The following is an 18,927-nucleotide window of genomic DNA, read 5'->3' as shown; positions in this document are numbered from 1 at the left end:
ATACCGGTACTGCAGTACTGGCAGATGGAACTGGATGAACGAGATCGTGAAAAAACTGCATTTTCTGTGCCTGGAAGAGGGCATTTCAAGTTTTGTGTGATGTCAAGTTCGGCTTATGTAACTCAGGAGCACAATTCAGCTGCGTTTTAGAACACATACTGAGAGATATTTTGTGGAAGTCATGTGTTTCATTTTTGAACGACATTCTATCATATGGGCAGGATTTCGATTCTGGGTTTACAACCTACGGGCAGTTTTAGGGAAAATTCGTGGAGCAAATTTGAAACTTAAGCCATCAAAATTTCACCCACCTATTTTCTAAATCAGTGGAATATTTGGGTCACACAGTTTCAGAAGAGGGAATTGCGTGTAGCGAAGAGAAGATTTCAGCAGTTCGAGATTGGCCAACCCCTGGTTGCCTCAAAGAAGTTAGAGCATTCCTTGGATTCACTGGCTACTACTGAAGATTTGTCACCTCATATGTGAAAATTATGCACCCATTAAATCGGTTGTTGCAAAAAGGAGTTGAATTTGAGTGAACATCAGATTGTGAATCTGCATTTAATAGGGCTTCAAGTGACTCTACAGGACAATTCCAGAAATTTTGCATGTTGTTAGATGCAATATATTTTTACATTGCCATCTACAAGTTTTGTATTATTGTCCAATCATTTTCTTTATGGATTCTGAACAAAATTGCACGAAAGTTACACACGAGACTTACTTAGTGGATATGAAATATATACTAAAATATAGCATGACTCTATAGTACAGAAATCCATCATGCATTTCATCGTGTTGTGTTGTAAATCAGTGGTCGGCAACCACCGGGCCGCGGCCCATCGCCGGTCCGCGGAAAGGTTACTGCTGGTCCGCAAAGAGGTGACACAAAAGCGGACAATGCCGTAATAAAACCTCTACAATCTAACCACAAACGCTACGACTAAAAAACAGCATACCACAGGAAACCAGACAAACACAACTCCAGGGGTCGGAAAAAATGCGGCCCGCCAGCTAATTTGTTGCGGCCCTTGAACGACCCGACCCGATTTAATAAATAAAACAAAAATTAATCCCAAATTTATTATTGTCTCTACACGGATTTATGTGGTGACAAGCGCTGATGTACGGCGCTTCTCATGTAACAAGTAGCATCAGTTGTATGTCGTTCGAGTTAATTTTGATTTTTAAAATTTGAAAATGTCTGGAAAACGGAGCAACACGAGTCGAGCATTTCAAAGTGCTTGAACGAAAAATCGTAGTTGTTAAGGGTTTCAATGTTAAACTCGTTACGAAACGAGTCGTTGAAAATTCGACCCCGGGACTGCGCCACAGCTCATCTGTGCGACAATGCAAAACGTGTAATGTGCACGTTCGGAAGAACATATGGCCTTGAGCAGCTTTATCTAAAATGCATTACAGTTAGATTAAATTTCGTACTCGCTTGTCAGATCATAATTTGGACGACGAGATGCCCTAAAACATCATCTTTCACATTGATATTAAGTACATAAAAACAATGTATTGTTGGATAATAAAACGCCACCTATACATCTCATTGGGACAGAATTTCAACACAGCAATAGAAGGGTAGCAATGCGAATGCGCCATAATTTGGAGTTTAATTACGGTAGCGATTCGAAGGTGGAAATATTTCCTAATGCGTATAATTTATTGGATAGGCCTAGTTCGTTCGTATAAAGGTGGCCCGCCAAAAGTTTGGCCAGGCTTTACCGGTCCGTCGCTTAAAAAAGGTTGCCGACCACTGTTGTAAATTGTCGGGCTGGTACAACGGGGACCCTCAATATTTTCTGGGGCAGTTACTGAAGGACTTCTTTATGCGCCACTCAATGTGGATCTATGACGATCATGTGCGCATTGGATGTGACACTACTGGACATTTTCCCACTTCGGAACAGCGGCCTCTATCATCTCTTAAAATTCTAACAATAAATAGTTAAAGACATGCCCTACAGCATTGCAAACACTTACCGGTAATCTTCATTAACTTAGGTCCAGGGCATCTTTTTGAAATGTAATAACTGTACCAAACAATCAAACACTTTTACCTATGAATCATCATAAAAAAAATAATCAAAATTTCTACATTTCAGGCCATTTTGTGTAAATCATCGAAAACCTGGGTGAAATTTTACCCTTTTCCATGAAATGAATGCAGTCCAATAAAATTCAAGTGTCTTTTGATATGAAAAATACTAAAGAATTACTTTTACTGCACTTTTTGAAAAATTGATGAAATTCAACTTTTGCTTGGAATGGCCCAATACACTGGAAGAAATGTTGACATCAACACCAGTCTGATCGTACTCATCGCTTGCATAAGTTGTGGGCACTGATGGCCAATAACACAATTAAATACACCCTAAATAACACAATTTGCCTGAACTGTTCTATTATAGTGTGCATTTTTGCTTTGCTGTTTCATCAACTGTTATTAACCTATTTAATCATAATATGTTCCTGTGGATACCATAAATTGATGCTGCCCTTGGTTTTTAGTGGGTCAGAACTCATATGTTGTCTAGCACCAAGATTAATTTATTACCCTCTATGTCAATATTTGGAAACAAATATAACTCATACTGTACTAGGGGATTTATCATATATGTTCTATATTTCTGTGGATACCATAAATTGTGGATGCCCTTAATTTTTTGTGGGTCATAAGTTGTATAGTACCTTGGTTAATTTATTACCCTCTATGCCAATATTTGGAAACAAATACAACTCATACTGTACTAGGAAATTTCTGATATATGTTCTCTTATTTACATTGATGAGTTCCATTGAATGCATTCTTTTTGTTACAATCTTTGCAAATTTTCCTCCCATACTCATTCTGTATTGTACATTATGACACCACTAATCTGTTTTTATTGATCATCTCATTTTTTGTGATTTATTCATGTTGTACCAATTTATATTTACTGTGCTCTCTATACTACTGCTAAAATATTATGCACACTTTCTTACGTCACATGGATACTGAAATTATACAGTGACAATTTCTTGTTACTTATAGTATGCATGGGTTAATATGGCCTATAAGAAGACCTCACCTTAAAAATTTAATGAACTCATGCAACCTGTTTATGCAATATTCAAAATATAATTAAACTTGCAGTGTGCAATCTTAAATGACATGTTTTTCCTAACCTGATATTTCTTCATAGCGTGCAATGTTGTTCTATTCAACCATCAACTATTAACCCGTTTAATTCGTTAATCATACTTTACTTGTCTTAGTTGTCCATCACTTTCATAATTATCCAAATGATATAAGAATTATCCTATATGTTTGATTACTGTTATATTATTTCTTTTGAATATTGTATTTATATAAATGAGATCTTTTGAGTACCTTTATTGAGCTCTACCCTTTTTCAATTACCGTAGTCAAAAACTTTGATATCACTGTGTGCAAAAATGTATCAAGTATACAACCTCCCTGATTACACGATTGTTATTTATTAAAATTCCAGGAATAAAAATTCAAGTATTCTGCAGTGGTTCGCCATATGGTTAAGCCATCTTATCGGCTTTCCCCTCCCCCAGGATAAATATTTAAATCCTATCCTGCTTTTGATATTCTGGTGGAATCTTCAAACATTTGACAATGCTAATAAGGCTAAGAATTGAAGTCCAAAATGCCCCCTACACTGATCCCCCGTGTCCTTTTCTTTTTGATTGAATATAAATTTTGTGAAAAGTATTTTTTTATTTTAATTCCAATGATAAAGAAGTTGTTATATTACTAAGTTTCAATAACTTCTTAGCTTGGTTGCAAATTTTCGCCATGTTGTTTGAAGCGCTTGATCCGCTGTATATATATTTTTTTCTTTATACATATATTTAAAATAATTACATAAATAATTATTTATTATAGTTTAAAACCGACTGATATTACTAGTGCAACTAAGTTTCCAACTATATCTCATGTTGACTTCATTCTTCACCTTATTATTCTTACCCGTTCAGGTTATATCGTGTTTATTTTGAGTCCCAATTCATCATTAGGTATAATTTGTTTACATTTATATTATTTTTTGTTCCTAAAGTTTGTAAAAATATTACTGGTCTAACTTTTTCACTGAGTCATCTTAAAATTTGAATCTTATTCATACAAGCGAAATAGGTGGGAGTTGACCTCAATGACCGCATGGTCGTATCGCTCCCTCCTGTCCATTCCAAAACAATTTTATTGTTGCTACTTTTTTACTGTATTGATGACTGCAATTTTTTTGGTCGACAAATTAATAAATCTCTCTCAATACCAATACTCTTGACGACTAGGTTGCACTAATAAAAGACGCGTACTACCACTGTATCAGCATAAGATTTTTTTTTTTTTTTGTGATATGTTGCAAACAGTGTGAAACAATACGACAAATGTTTTTTTAATTCAAATGTTACTTTATCATAATCCTATATAGCAATTGAATATTTCAAAAAAGCAACTCAAGCTTGTGTATTGTGTAACTAATCCTTAATTAACCTTTGTCTTAAACAGTACGAACAGCAGATGCACAGTACGGTTTTCTGAGATAACACGAAAACAAATAAATACACAAATAGTAACAAGATCGGGGCAGTATCAGTAGGCCTATGTTATACTAATGTAAACATACTTAAATATCAATATTACGTCACACAATCACCTAACGACCAAACATGGCATCACTGACGAATATAATAAATAAACACAAAAATTACCTCTGCCGGCACTTTTGAGGCCTGACAGGAAAACAAATACAGACCATGTACAACTTAGAATACAAAACTATATGTATAGACTTTGTGTCCTCAAGCAGCAACTTGAACATTGAATCACAATAACTTGACTGATTTTTTTAGCAATATTACAATGACACCTGTGAGGAATATCAATAATACACTATTATTAGTAGTACAACTAAATACCCTACATATCCCTAACACTACAAAGCCTAAGTCGTTCACTGATTAATTAATTATAAACCCTGAAATACCACTCTCAGACGGACGTCAACTTGCGGGAGAATTAATTATACTCCAAGATATTGTCGGTAACAGGTCATAGGATTTCGAAATGAACATAGATCTGGTAGTCGTCATGGTAATGCTGATGGTTTAAGCCGCCGTGTCAGGCGAAAATGCCATCGCCCCGATTGTAAAACTTGTGGTATTATAAAGTTTAATTGTGTTTCTGAGCCTATTGAAATAATACTATTAAGAAATGAAGAAAATCACAAGATTTTTTACTAAACATTATATGGACCTTTCCCCGACCCTTGACCTTTATTGTTTTGATTTTGGTCGCTCAGACAAACATTGCAAATATTCAGGCTTGCGTAGGGCGATAGAGTGGTACGTTGCTCGTTTTAAAGCCTTCGAATGGCATTTCACTGGTGATGGCGGCATTTTCGTGCTTCTAAAGTTATAACATATATATATATAACATATACTCTGCTGATGATATATTTGTTTTGTCACTTGTATACAATTATTTATTGATATTCATTCATTATTTATTGATATTCCTATATTATTTTATTTATTCTTTAATTATTGATTAATCCACATTGTGGAAACATTAAAAAAAAAAAAAAAATTATAACATATTGTCAAGTGATCTATTATTAACGTTATTCCGCCTTAACATTGCCTTAGTTAGTTCTAAAGCTTATTTAACATACAAAAAATTTCAAAGCCAAGTGCTATAGATAAGTTAGGATAGGATATACATATTTATCCCGGGGGAGAGGAAAGCCGATAAGACGGCTTATCCATATGGCGAACCACGGCCTCTCGTCCGGTTACCATTCCAAGTCGGGTATGGGATTAGTTTTACTGTATTGTTTGTTTTCGGAAGCATGGACTTGGTGGTGGAGGAAGCCGTAACCGACCAGCGGTTACGTGAACCACCCAACGACGGCGAGGAGTCCAGCAATCCTCTCGCACATACCGGTAACTATCCCTGCATGGGATTCGAACCTGCGAACCCACGCAGAGTAATTAGAGGTGCGGTGGCGAGCGTATTCCTAACGCTTAGCCCGTTGAGCCACACCGCCGCGCGTGTTCAGGAGTCTCTGCCACCACATCATCTTCAAATAGTGGTGTCGCTGGATAGTCACCAAGTCTCTGATGCAATTTGTACATGCTAGGCGCAGTGAAGGCACTTACGTTTATGTCCTATCATAGAAACACAGATTTATTAGCTAAGTCAGATGGGTGCAAATATACTATTAAAAGATTAGATTCAACAGGTTTATTGAGGTATTATGATCGATTACATACCACATAAAATTACAAGACCAATAATGTTATAGTGATAAACATGGTTTAAATGGACTAACCAAGACTATCCAACAGATGAAATTGAGGGGATTAAAAGATTTTCCGCTGAGCCAAGCATGTACAAGCCTTCCCCAGCATTGGTAACAATCTATATGGAGGGAACAAAATAGATCCAACAGTTTTGTCGTCTGTAGTTGGAGCCAGAGTTCCAATCATACCGCAGTACCGGTTCAACCAAAAACAGTCGGTTATGTGATAGGTTTTACAATATAGTTTATTCATTCAGTGTAGAAATGGGATATAACAGATTATAAAAAATATATGATGAAGGAACAAGCAAGTAAATCCAAGAAAATAACTACAAATTATACAGTTTTACAGATATTGTGTTGTATAGGATAAAAATACACACCAGATATATGCTTTTGGGCACAACAAACAAAAAACATGAAAGCAATGGAGCGTCTGAGTTATTTTATTAAAGCTGCCTGGTTTCATCCCCTGATAATATGGAAGAATTGTTCTCACTGGGCACTACCTCATTGTTATATAGTCAGCCCATGGTCAGATGGGCAAACACCCACCACTTGGTTCGGTTCTAAAGTTATCAGGTGATTATGAACAAGTTGTGATTTATATGACAGTGATAAATGCAAAACAACCTAACAAAATAAGGATATTCATCACACACCACAGTTACTACCAAGTGCAGGGCCAACTTCTGGTATGAGGAGCAGCTTGGTGTGACTTTGCAGTTGCAGTTCCGATTCTGAATCTTGTTAATTCTTTCGTGCCCTTTTATTATTATTATTTCTTTTTTTGGTAGGTAGTCGCGTACTTTTTGAAATCTATTTTAAGTTATGCTCGACTTCCACTTTTCTCTGCATTTTGTTTGTATGTTGACTTTTTGTGTTGTTTTATGCCAGAGAACCAAAATAAATTGATGATGCTTGCTTGCATTTTTCTGCTGTCTGACAAAGCGCTGTCTTTTTCATCAGCGGCACTTGAGGTAGTTTCAACTAAAGAGTCTGGGGGGCAGATCTGGTTGGATCCCTGACAATCCTTTCTCACTTTCGTCAGATTCACATGTCTCTGTATCAAATGAAGTATCTGGTGACAGATCCTGTTAAATTATGATCCAAAGTTGAATTATGGTATAAGTAATCCTTACCTCACAATTCGATGGTGCTTTTCTGTTGGGCGACAAGAATCTGATATAGGGTCAGGGTATTCATCAGTTGGTCCCTCGCCTCCATAAAAATGCATGATGGAACGCATTGCTTGTATGAAAATTTATTTTATATAAGAATTAACATATTGAATATATCATTGGTATCGAAAACATTATTTATGTTGGCCTACCTTGGTACACACGAAGGTATTTCTGGTGATTTTTCCTAGATTGAATATACTGTGAGGTCTGTTGCATTCCTTTAACCACCTTATTTCTTTTTGGCAGTCAATATGTGGCTTCGGAAAAGGCACAAATCTTACTACATTTGAACGGCAGGGGTACCGGTACCGGACATGTTGTCAGACCGGCAAATACCATATATGCACAGCGTTTACACATAGTTAGTCTACCAAAATGATTCTGATTGATAAAAATGCAACATCGTATCAAAGACAAATTCTTCCGTACTGACATACGGTAGGTAGGCTACCGGTACAGTTGATTGCATCAGCATGACTGTCTACTATTTTTCGCTTCGAAATAGCAGTTGTGACCTGTACAGTACCGTAACCTGTAAGGTGCCTGCAACGGGTACAGCCTTTTAGTTTAGATTTCGTGAACGTGATTTGCAACAAGTAACATACAGTATTACAGCTTTCTAATTCTCGCAGCCCCAGCCCTCTGCTCGCTTGTGATTGGTTGAAAATACGGATGTTTTGATGTCGGGGAAAGGTCTATAAAAACCGACATCCATTGTTTTTATTTGTATTTCCTATACAAAATCAAGTGACAAATATCATAATTGTGATATCACACAATCTTGAACAGTGGTGTGATCTTCACCTTACCTCAGGCCAATGAACCTTTCCTCTCGACAAATTTTAAAATTTATTTTAAGGGACGGGTTTAAAATCATTTTGAAAATTCAAATTATTATCTTATTTTCAAGGAAACACGGTAGTTTTGCGGTTCTGTGTTATGGCATAAAAAGTTAAATGGGTCGCCATAAGCTGTGGTAATAAATAGTGGGTCCAGACTCTTTAAAGTTTGGGAACCACTGGCTTAGAGTATTCTTCTACCTACCAGTATATTTATATATTAATTCATGTGAACCATATCGTTATTACGTGTAACAGTATATTACCAGTATATTTATATATTAATTCATGTGAACCATATTGTTATTACGTGTGGCATATTGTTATGTCTGGAATTAGCAATAAGTTAGGGTCACCATATTTGAAAAAGTAAAATTCCGGACAGTTCATGACTATTTTCATGACCTCATAGTGAAAAATATGCGCATGGTACAAAATAACAATGTTCTTTATTAGCAGTGTGCACAGTAGGCCTATGATTGCAGATGCAGTAAAATTCCGGACATTTAAGCATTTTTTAAACTCAAATTTAAAGCAAAATTTAATCCAGAGCAGTGGTTTTCAACCGGTGTTCTGCAGAACACTGGTGTTCCGCGAGAGACATCCAGGTGTTCTGCGAAAAATTGCTTTTTCGAAGTATTATGATGTCATTCGAATAATATAAATAGAGTCGATTTGAAAACGGCGAGTCAGAGTTTTGGAAAGTCTGTATAAAAAACTTGTAACCAGATAAGAAATGCCAGGACATATTATATTCCCTTTTAATAGACTTTATCTCGGCGTGTATTTTTAGTGATCCATTCTTGACCAAATAATGTTTCAAAAATGTGAACATTATACTCGATCATGAATGGAGTCATCATCGGAGTTGATTACATTCGTTGCATTTTGAAGCTTTTCTTGCAGTAATAATTAGGGCGTGGCATCATCAAAATCGTCAAGTGAAGTGTTGAATTTGCAAATTCCGTAAATAAAATTGTGAATTTGTAGGTAACGATTTTAGCTATGGTAATGGTCGCGGTATTGTTTTTTTGGAAAAGAAAACGTTAAAACTCGAGGTGATAAATTCTAATCAGCACAAAAGCAATTGGGCAAAAAATTGTTTACAATTTTTTCGGCATCAGGTCGTGCATGTAAGATATTGTTAAAGAAGTGCTCTTCATCGTCATCTCGCCTAATGAAATATTGAACCTTTATGAATGACCATGATAGGAAGTTGGGACACTCTTCACTTGCACATACTTATTTTCATGAAAATATTAAACAGCTACAATATTGCTATTGCCCCTGCAGCTGCTGATTGTTGTTGAGCCGGCAGTTAATCTCTCTCCACCTGTTCTACATCTAATGTTGGTGTGTCGGGTTCTGTAGCATGCACAGCAAATTATTTATTTATTTTTCAAATGGCTGTTTACACTCTGACATCTGCATGCGCATGTTCCCTTTTTGCTTAATGTTGGATTTTTGACATTACACATGCATGGTCTTTGTTTCTATATGGGTGGTGTGATACCTTATGAGGGTTGTAGACCGTATAGTTTAGCTCCTGTACCTATTATTGTAATTAGGCAACCAGTGGAGATTTATTGGATTCTCCTCTTCGTTTTAATTTGTTGTGGTATTCTATGATTTGTTTTGTGTGTATACAAAATTTTATCCTAGGTTGAGGTTCTGCTGTGAAGTTAATGTGAATGCCAACATACGAATGGTCAGTGTGGTTTGAGAGTTTCTGCATGGTTTGCGAGGAATTCACCCTGTGTCCCAACCATATTTCAACTCTGGTCTTTGAACTAGCGTTTTAAAGATAGATAACTAATAATCATCATCTACTCGAAATAATAATTAATTCTAAACAAAAGTGTAGGGTAGTGCTGTTTCCAAATATGTAACCTGTGAATATCCTACTCGCAGATTTATTTTCTGTTTTTCAGGTCGTTCCGTGATGATCAATACAATGGCTAGTTTATTGAATATAAATGGTGTCAATGATGATCAATACAATGGCTAGTTTATTGAATATAAATGGTGTCTACAACAACAAAATTTGCAGGCTGATGTCTTATCCACGATAAACTTGAATTGACATCTATTACGCCACAATAATTAAATGAAGAAATGATCCTGTGAAATAACAATACTAATTCCTTTATTCCTAATTCCTTTATCCTTGCAGAAGTCAATATCTAAGAATGAAAAAAAAAACCTTATAACCTTAGCAACCAACATATTCCTATACCCTGTCTTTCTACCCCAATTAATTATAATTACTCATACTTATAAAGTTACTGATAGATTTAATTACTTATTACAATCTGGACTATAATTTGGCAATAATAGGCTCAAGTTTGGGCAATGAAGTGGTCTAGCCCACCTCTTCATGCACCCAATTCTGGCAACTTTGGTTGGGCATTTTGGCATTTGACTCCATCTATAATCAGCTTGACAATATATTTTTTTATAAAAGTTTATCTTTACTGTTCACTCCCATTTATAAAATTGATCAATTTGGCAGTGACAATCACCATAAATTTATTAATATGGTGTTGTGTCAAGTAATTTTTATTTATTTATTTTTCATTAACTACCGTACCAGTATGTAATTTTTCATGTTCCCTTTACTTAACTTCTATATGGTTGTGTGTGTGTGAGCGTGTGTGAAGTATTTCAATTATTTTAGGTGAGTGAACACGTACCACATCTTCTTGGCAAAACCTTCCATCTTATATACATTCTGTACGTTTTAAACCTTATCTAAGGTTTTGTTCGCTCTCCTGATTTCAAAATCAGTTTTTATTTATTTTTACCATTCATTTTATTGTTTTGCTGATTATGGAGTCGAAATAAACTTATACTATACCTATAAGCCAGCGCAAAAGATAAAAATCAGAATAAAATTGAGTTGGAATTTAAAATCGCTCCCTAATGTCATTAACATCTGTCGCCCGATGTGAACGCATATAGTTATACCAAAATATGAATCTTCGATCTCACAAGAACAAAGGCGGTAATATGAAAACGTTCAAGGGGCAAAAAAAGTAGCGAATAAGACGAAATTAAACGGTAAAAATCGCATTGCTGCCAATTTTCAATGTTTCTATTAATTTCCAAATCGACCTCCGACCTTCTGGACTCCTGTTGCGTATAAAAAAAACGTGAGAAATTGAGAGCCGTTGAGAAAGAGCTACGTGTTTGTCTCTCCTCAATTACAGAATAAAATATTTGAAACTCATCGAAACAGACCCAAAATATCACACTAAAATACCATTTCTGTTTCTAGCTACCGTAATCATAGTATTCATAAGCAAACTTGCAAAAACATATATTTTTTTTCAAAAAATTCGTTTGATGTTCCGCCACAATTTCAGATTAAAAAAAGTGTTCCGCGGTACAAAAAAGGTTGAAAATCACTGAGTTAGAGGATAGATGACCACCACTGCCAGGCGCGCAGCGCAGCCAGGATTTTCAAAATAGGAAATTCACATTGTCGCCTGTAACAGCCACCGCGATTACGCGCTCGTTAAAAGAGCCGTCTTTTCAGCGTATAATGATCATTCTGTCACGGAAAAATATTCAATCCATGACAACTACGAGATTCTAAAATATCTTTATATATTAATTTAATGAGTCTAACGTAACTCGCGGCTGCTTCTTCTTACGTCAAAATAAAAACTGCCGTAAAATCTCAGAGTAAAATTTATTTCAGCACAATTGAATATAGATTAATTATATCCCCACAACCGGGGAAAAAGTCGCGTTTCAAACCTTGTATAATGGTAACGCGAAAATTTTCGACGGCAATTCAATTAAAGTAATGGATAATCAGGCAAATCCCGCCCTCAATTAGTGACGATATGTTTCTAAATTCGGACCAAACATAATGTGTGCCAGGAGCACACGAAAGTTTGAGATTTTTTACTGCCTAGAAAAGCGTTCTTTAAACTGTCGCTGGCCTCATTTTGTTTACGGTGTTATTTTCAGTATTTTGAATTACCGCTCTTCAATCAAAAAATTTGCGTTTTTTTAGAAACTCGCCGCCGATGAACGTACGTATTCACGATTTTGTGCGAGTACGAAAATAAAATAATTGTCATCGTTATCCTGGAACAAATTTGTGGAAAATTTGCGTTTACGGCTTAAATAACATGTCACAATCGCGCGCAAATTTCTATCGAGACTGTTTTCATTCAACGGAAACGACTTGAACGCGGCGTCGAGAATGTGTGACCTCACATAAGTATCCGATATTCTCAAGAACGCTAATTTGGATATTCGAATACTTTATTCGAATTGGCCCCCCTATGAAGTTGTGCACAATATTTATGTTGAACAATATTAACGGAATTTTTTTTATAATCAATCAATAATCAATAGAATTGTTGTTTCCCAATGAATCGTCCCCACCAGTCAGATCTAATTATTATATGGCACGTTGTGTTACTATGTTTTTAAGAATTATTTAGTATTTATTGCCATGTGCATTATGATGACTGTTTTTGAATATAAATTGATATGTGAATGTCACTTACCGTATATTCTCGCATATACGCCGAACTCAGGTTGTGTACCAGGTTATGCGACATCTTGGTGTGCATACTACAGAAGAAAAATGAGTATCTGAATGTATTGTGATGAAATTACACTTGAATCTTACAGCAAACGAGACATGGAACATATTCATTTACTTGTGCTGGATATTTGGTTTCGATGTTTGGCTTTATTTTGCGTTGGTTTGCTAGTCTTTTCTAAAAATTTGCGTTTTTTTAGAAACTCGCCGCCGGTGAACGTACGTATTCACGATTTTGTGCGAGTACGAAAATAAAATAGTTGTCATCGTTATCCTGGAACAAATTTGTGGAAAATTTGCGTTTACGGCCTAAATAACACGTCACAATCGCGCGCAAGTTTCTATCGAGACTGTTTTCATTCAACGGAAACGACTTGAACGCGGCGTGGAGAATGTGTGACCTCACATAAGTATCCGATATTCTCAAGAACGCTAATTTGGATATTCGAATACTTTATTCGAATTGGCCTCCCTATGAAGTTGTGCACAATATTTATGTTGAACAATATTAACGGAATTTTTTTTATAATCAATCAATAGAATTGTTGTTTCCCAATGAATCGTCCCCACCAGTCAGATCTAATTATTATATGGCCCGTTGTGTTACTATGGTTTTAAGAATTATTTAGTATTTATTGCCATGTGCATTATGATGACTGTTCTTGAATATAAATTGATATGTGAATGTCACTTACCGAATATTCTCGCATATACGCCGATTGCGCATAATATTACTATCTGTAAAAGGGACCATATCATATGCATTTAATCTAACATTTTTTGTTCTGTACTTGTCAAAAGGGGTGCATGTCGCACATTTGTGTTTTAGGCCAGTACGGTCTTGTGCATGCATCCCGTCTCCAATAATAATATTGTCAATTTTTTATATTGCTTACTACTACTTCGAGACTAATAAACATACATACATTATGGTGTATTATATTATCATTACTATGATGACTGTTCTTGATTATACCTCTGTTTTCAAGATTGCAACCAGGGCATTATACTGTCTAAGCCAAGGGTCTCCAACACGCGACCCAGGCTTTTGTTTGCGGCCCGCATCATGATTGGGATTTTTCCACAAAAAACTAAAATGGTACGATGTCAACTTTTAGTAAGTTTTATTGTGTCATTTATCATCAAGAGTCCGGTCCGACAAACTGTAAAGAGTGGAGCAAAATTTCCCACTGTTATTCCACTTTATCACGTTCGTGTTTTATTCCATTGTTAGAATTCAATAATGGATACAATAATTTCATTTCGCATGTTCATTGTGACGAAATAAACGAGTTTCGGTCCGTTCATTATGCCTGAAGAAAGGTTTGCGAAGCTAATTGCACATTCACGTTGCATACCTGCGATGTTTGGCAGTTCTTATATTTGCGAGCATTTTTTTTCAACTATGAAAGTTAGCCCTCCGCACATGACTAACGGATGAGCATTTGGATGCAGTCTTAAGACTAGCAAACCAACGCAAAATAAAGCCAAACATCGAAACCAAATATCCAGCACAAGTAAATGAATATGTTCCATGTCTCGTTTGCTGTAAGATTCAAGTGTAATTTCATCACAATACATTCAGATACTCATTTTTCTTCTGTAGTATGCACACGATGTCGCATAACCTGGTACACAACCTGAGTTCAGGTTGTGCGCCATCTTGGTGCGCATACTTCAGGAGGTCCCATTTTTGTACTTAATTTCTTGGTTTGCGGCCCGCGTGGCCAATAAATTTCAAAAAGTGGCCCGCGACATGTTTTGAGTTGGAGACCTCTGGTCTAAGCCAATATCTGTGCCTTGTACACGTCCAATTATAGACTGTCATACAATCTAATCTGTAAATTAATTTGCCCCCAACATCTGCAAATAATTTTCATTTTTTCCCGGAAATTGCACTTTTGAATTGTGTAGAAAATATTACTATACAGCAATTCCATAAATTTCAAGGAGTGACATTTCACACATTTAATCAATTTTACTATATCAAGGTCTTGGTGGTTTGCTATTTTTAGTATGCCAATTGGTAGCAGTAACACTGATGTATTTACCATAATTCACTTTCAACCAAATATTTTTCAAACGACGAGACCAAACAAGTGATGGGGCTTCCGAAGTATGCGAACCAAGATGGCGGACATCGGAATGTAATATGTGTACTAGGTTAGGGTTAGGCCATAATTTTAGGTATAAATACTACGGGAGGCTCTTGGCTAGTCTTCGAACTGATAATAGGACTAAAATAAGGAAAATTGGAAAAAAATTTTCGCCTAACCCTAACCTGTTATCCATGTTACGTTCCGATGTCCGCCATCTTGGTTCGCATACTTCGGGAGCACCCAAGTGATGTCACGGAGTGACAAAAAGTTGAATGCATAAAATGACTGCAATATATCAACCAAATTTCGTCAAAAGCTTCATGACATATCAATTTTAATAACTTGTCTCTGTATTCTAGAGATATTAATCTCTACATTTATGCAAAATTTATTGTACAACAAACATTTTTCAGGAAGCAGCCCAATTATACGGCCCAACTAGTCGCATGTCTCTCCGTGACGTCATGGAGTGACAAAAATTCCTTATCATTAAAATGGTATTAAGAATGTTGAACAATTAGTTGTATTAGGTCAAAATTGGTTATTTGTTTGAAATTACAAAACATTTAAGCAAGAAATTGGGAAACAGGATATAATTTTGTCGATCTGCTTGTGTCTCCCTCATATTATTAATATGCTAAACGAGTGCACTAACTTTAATAATCTATATAAGTAAAAAGCTATGTTGCACAGACAACATGAAACAGACATGACTATTCTACTCCTATATATCTGGAATCTTATTGCAGTGACTTGACAAAGAATGGGCAATTCAAAATACAGAATCTGGAGGATCTGTTAATGCAATTCAGTTTATCAGAATCTTTGCACCATGCGACGATTTTTGTTATTTGGATATCTAATTTATTAACCATAGAAAAGCATTTTCTTTTGCGTTAGAGTCTCTCTAGTCAGGTACTTGCATCTGCTTGCAGAGCACACATAGAAGCAGTAGGCCCCAAACACAGTATTCTTAGTCTGCATATTCAGAACAAGAAGACAGTGATAAATATGTCCCTGCGAAAACTCGTTATTGCATCATTTTTCCTTTTCCAGCTTTATGATATAGCTGGCACGTAAAAATACTTATTGGTGACAATGAGTGATGCACTGGCGTTTTCTAATTGAAAGTATCTTCAATTTTTGACAAACATATATTTTTTTTTACATTTCACAATATTTTTAGCATCCTATGAGTTAACCTGATAAATGGATATAAACCAAAATCCAGATGTCGATGTTAAAACTTGAGATTTAATATTGTTTGTGAATTATTTGAATTCACATACGATGAAAGTGACCCTCAAAGTGACGTCTCAGTTTTTGAGGCAAATAGTTATTGAAATATATCAGATAATTAAAATAAAGTTGAAAAATTGTCACGGAGTGACATCACAAGGCAAATTCTCATAAGCTCTGTTTAGCCCAGTGTTGCCAATAGTGCACAGTGATATATTTATATTGAGCACAGATATCAGAGGTAAAACTTAACACATACTTTGGTTGAACAAATACATTTTAAGGTAACATAAATAGCATGAGAGTTTATGTTACAAAACTGAAGAAAATTAGGCAGAAAATCATCAATTATTCCGCTGAAGAAAAATCAATTATTTTGAGCCGTAAATGTACCTTCTCGTGCGATTTTAAAATCTTCAAGATATGTCCTACACTTTCTGCAGTTCAATATTTCAATTAGGCATGATATAATTTTTACCAAATTTTCAACTAATTTATGGAATGGCTGTATAGCATATTGTGATTTTTAACATTTAGTACCTATATTTTCCTGCTTATTTTTTATGCATAGTGTTACTGTTCTGAGCACACATGCAGGAACTCCATAATTTATTTACATATATTTTTATGTAGTACTGTGTAATGAACTGTAATAAATGAATCGCCATCTTTGTACTTGTTCTGAGCACACATGCTGGAACTCCATAATTTATTCACATATATTTTCATGTAGTACTGTGTAATGAATCATTTAATCACTGTGATAAATGAATTGCCATTTCATTAGTTGTTCTGAGTATCTCCATAATTTTTTAAATAGTTCATCTGTAATATTGATTCATTCATAGTTATTACTGCTGTAAGATTAATTTTATTTTGTTGCGCTTGACGTGCTGCTAAATTCTCATTCCAATGCTTGTTCTGTGCACTTACTATCAAATTTATGTATTTCTTCACCCAATCAAATTAAAAATGAGGAAAAAAATTATAATACTGTTATGCTATAATATATATTTCTGGACTTGCAAAATTCATCAACCTAAAATCCTCTTTTCTTTGTATTTTCTTGTTGGTGGTTTTTCTTAATGATGATTTAATTTATCCTATACTTCCAATCACTAAAATAATTCAATGAATTTGAAAATTTATTTGGTTAATTGCCCTATCCTGTTTCTGATCAGATTATTTCTGTATATTATGTATATAGTCTGTCTCAATTTATTAATTCAAGTATATGCATTGGATGATAACTGACTCCATCTGAAGATGACCGTATATGGTTGCATCGTTATCACCCAGTCATATACCGAAAACTGACTTATGTGTTGTTTTATTATTATTTGTTCTTATATCATCATGTTTTCTGGTCTGACGAAAAAAATAAATTCTCTCATTTATATCACACTGCATTTATCAAAAGTAACACATTGTATATTGTACTCTGATATTCTAGTAAATTATCAATATCTTGATTAACGGTAACTTTACTTTCACTTATATGGTTGCATCGTTATCACCCAGTCACATACAGAAAACTGCATTACGTGTTTTATTATTATTTGTTCTTATATCATCATGTTTTCAGGTCTGACGAAAACAATAAATTCTCTCATTTATATCACACTGCATTTATCAAAAGTAACACATTGTACTCTGATATTCTAGTAAATTATCAATATCTTGACTTAACTTTCACTTTGTTGCTTGCTCTGTAGCCGTATATGTATATGAGCACTTTATTTTTTACTGGAGATACTCTAAATCCAGACTATGTATTAATGTGAGTGTCTAACCATGAAATAACTTGCCAGACATAATTTACTTTGATAAATATATATTATTATATTCTTGTGTGTTCAAATTATGGCGTATAGAAAAAGTTATTTGTGATTCAATTACTATTAACAAATGTTCATAATTAAAGTGTCCCAAATCAACGTACATATTCAATACTGTTACATTTATTTTTTTTTTCATCAACCCTCGAACTAATATGTTGTAAATCTATTAATACATTTTGCAGCAAAATTTGAAGGAATTGTCTGGACTGATGAATTGTATTGTGAAAATATTTTTTTATTTTATTCAGTTAGTCCCATTTATGCCATTAATTTTATTTTTCCATTCATTTCAGTGACTATTGTAATAAAATTTGTTCCAAGTTTGAACATTGAAAATCCATGACCACTTACATTCAGTACTATGACAAATTTTCGAAGTATTTGGCATCCTTGCTAACATATTTCACTTAAAGAATTTCCATATTCTGCATAGATTATAATAATAAGTATAAGTTTATTTCGACTCCATAATCAACAATAGACGATAAAGCAATTGATAAAAACAAAATAAATAAAACTGATTATTGAATCGGGAAAGCAAACGAAATTTAAGCAAGGTTTAAAGCGTACATATCTTAGGTGTGAAGGTATTGATAAAAGGAGTAGTACGTGTTTGCTCACCCAAAAGTATTAAAACTAATTAACGCACACACACACACACAATCATTGAGACATGATAAGGTTGGTATTGTAAAAAGCGAGACATAAAATCAATTACTCAGTAGAAAAAAAAATATACAAACAAATAGAAAAATTAATAAATTCTTTTGCCACACCAAATTAATAATTTCATGAGGATTGCCGAATTAGTCAAGAAGAGTTATGTACTGTGGAT

General features: G+C 34.8%; 2 long non-coding RNA genes across 2 annotated transcripts; one reads left to right on the top strand and one right to left on the bottom strand.

Annotated features, from left to right (window-relative positions):
- Positions 1-5,726: 5,726 nt before the first annotated feature.
- On the top strand, positions 5,727-17,872 carry LOC144424579 (uncharacterized). The gene is made up of 2 exons (XR_013476807.1): positions 5,727-6,908; positions 7,757-17,872. It is a non-coding gene; the product is annotated as an uncharacterized LOC144424579 (long non-coding RNA).
- Positions 7,299-7,760, bottom strand: LOC144424581 (uncharacterized). The gene is made up of 2 exons (XR_013476810.1): positions 7,660-7,760; positions 7,299-7,420 (listed from the first exon to the last, which is right to left on the bottom strand). It is a non-coding gene; the product is annotated as an uncharacterized LOC144424581 (long non-coding RNA).
- Positions 17,873-18,927: the final 1,055 nt, after the last annotated feature.

The sequence above is a fragment of the Styela clava genome, chromosome 6, assembly GCF_964204865.1.
Source record: "Styela clava chromosome 6, kaStyClav1.hap1.2, whole genome shotgun sequence".
NCBI classification, from domain to species: domain Eukaryota; kingdom Metazoa; phylum Chordata; class Ascidiacea; order Stolidobranchia; family Styelidae; genus Styela; species Styela clava.
The sequence above is the reverse complement of the archived record's forward strand: the minus strand, read 5'-3'. Positions and strand labels throughout refer to the sequence as shown.